This window comes from Cryptomeria japonica, unplaced genomic scaffold (genome assembly GCF_030272615.1).
Source record: "Cryptomeria japonica unplaced genomic scaffold, Sugi_1.0 HiC_scaffold_410, whole genome shotgun sequence".
Lineage (NCBI taxonomy): Eukaryota > Viridiplantae > Streptophyta > Pinopsida > Cupressales > Cupressaceae > Cryptomeria > Cryptomeria japonica.
The window spans coordinates 5,147-7,500 of NW_026729231.1; the positions used below are offsets into that span (position 1 = coordinate 5,147).

The 2,354-nt window shown below is 66.2% G+C and overlaps 1 non-coding gene across 1 annotated transcript; it reads left to right on the plus strand.

The window, feature by feature from the left end:
• Positions 1–213: 213 nt before the first annotated feature.
• LOC131871441 (5S ribosomal RNA) lies at positions 214–332 on the plus strand. The gene has a single exon (XR_009369661.1). It is a non-coding gene; the product is annotated as a 5S ribosomal RNA (ribosomal RNA).
• The last annotated feature ends 2,022 nt before the right edge of the window (positions 333–2,354 follow it).

The window sequence follows — 2,354 nt, forward strand, 5'->3', positions numbered from 1 at the left end:
GCACACGACGCCCCCTCCAGGTGCACGCACGTAGGCCGGGCCGGGTGCACACCCGACGCCCTAGCAAGGTGCGCGCACCCGGGCAGGGCTCACACTTGGCGAACGGGGCGCACTTCGCGAGGGAGGGTGTGCACCTCGACGGGGGTGGGTGGCCGGGGTGGATTCGCACGTGGGTCGCGGTTTGCTAAGTACACACTGCGACAAGCTCATAACGGGTGCGATCATACCAGCGTTAGTGCACCGGATCCCATCAGAACTCCGCAGTTAAGCGCGCTTGGGCCGGAGTAGTACTGGGATGGGTGACCTCCCGGGAAGTCCCGGTGTTGCACCCTTTTTTAGTTTTTCGCCGGGCGTCGCAATGCTATTTGAATAAACCTTTTGCCCGTTTGCGTTCTCGTCGGGGCCGGGCCGGGCCGGGGTGCGCTGCCCGCACTACCGCGCACGCGGGGGCGACACCGAGCGCGCACCCGAGGCGCCCCGAGCACACAGGCCACGGTGCAACCCGGGCGTTGTGCGCGCACCCCGGTGCGCCCGAGGTGCTGCGCGCGCACCCAGGTGAAATCGGTGTGCACCTCGGCCAGTGCGCGCTCGGTCGAGTCGCGCACGTTGGCCAAGGTGCACGGTGATGTTTCTTACTCTAAGGTTCCGCACCAGACGCCCGGGACAGGTGAGCGAAGCTGGGCGGGGCCGGGTGCGCGGCCGGGGCAGGTGCACGCAGCTGGAGAGAGCTTTGGAGCACACTTCGGAGCGCACCAATGATGCGCTCCATTCAAAAGTTTCCTGAAAAGGCAAAAAAAGTTGAGATTATAGAATTTCCCACTTGAGAGATTGTAAAAAAAAAAAATTTAAAATGAAGGAAACGCGGGTGCCAAGGTGTGCGCAGCCCAGCCAAGGTGTGCGCACCAAGGCGCCCACCCTGGCGAAGGTGCACGCAAGGTGCGCACCCGAGGCAAACCGGACAATTAACCCAACTTTCGACTTCGCGCGCACCTTGGAGCGCACTTCGGAGCGCTCCTTGGTGCGCACCAATCTTGGGCACCTCGGAGTGCACCATGGCGCCCACCAAGGTGCGCACCCGGGGCAAACCGAGCTCCGACTTCGTGCGCACCTTGGAGCGCACGAAAGGTGCGCACCATGGCGCCCACCAAGGTGCGCAGCCCAGCCAAGGCGTGCGCATCAAGGTGCGCACCCTGGCGAAGGTGCGCACCCGGGGCAAACCGAGCTCCGACTTCGTGCGCACCTTGGAGCGCACAAAAGGTGCGCAACCCAGCCAAGGTGTGCGCACCCCGGTCAAACCGAGCTCCGAATCGTGCGCACCAGAGGTGCACGCCATCGTGCGCACCTTGGAGCACACTTCGGAGCCCTCCTTGGTGCGCGCCGATGTTGCGCACCTCGGAGCGCACCCGGGGAAAACAATGCAATTAACCCGACTTTCGACTTCGTGGGCACCTCGGAGCGCTCTCGGGTTCGCACCTCGGAGCACACCGAGGTGCGCACCTTTGATGCGCTGCCTTCACCAATTTCCAGAAAAGGCAAGAAAACATTGAGAAGGTGTGCGCACCGAGGTGCCCACCCTGGCGAAGGTGCACGCGAGGTGCGCACCCGGGGCAAACCGGGCTCCGACTTCGTGCACGCCGCACCTTGGAGCACACTTCGGAGCGCTCCTTGGTGCGCACCAGGGCGCGCAACCCAGCCGAGGTGCCCACCCCGGCGAAGGTGCACGCGAGGTGCGCACCCGGGGCAAACCGGGCTCCGACTTCGTGCACGCCATGGTGCCCACCGCGGCGAAGGTGCACGCGAGGTGCGCACCCGGGGCAAACCGGGCTCCGACTTCGTGCACGCCGCACCTTGGAGCACACTTCGGAGCGCTCCTTGGTGCGCACCATGGTGCCCACCAGGGCGCGCAACCCCGCCGAAGGTGCACGCGAGGTGCGCACCCGGGGCAAACCGGGCTCCGACTTCGTGCACGCCGCACCTTGGAGCACACTTCGGAGCGCTCCTTGGTGCGCACCATGGTGCCCACCAGGGCGCGCAACCCCGCCGAAGGTGCACGCGAGGTGCGCACCCGGGGCAAACCGGGCTCCGACTTCGTGCACGCCATGGTGCGCACCGCGGCGAAGGTGCGCACCCGGGGCAAACCGGGCTCCGACTTCGTGCACGCCGCACCTTGGAGCACACTTCGGAGCGCTCCTTGGTGCGCACCAGGGCGCGCAACCCAGCCGAGGTGCCCACCCCGGCGAAGGTGCACGCGAGGTGCGTACCCGGGGCAAACCGGGCTCCGACTTCGTGCACGCCGCACCTTGGAGCACACTTCGGAGCGCTCCTTGGTGCGCACCATGGTGCCCACCAGGCCG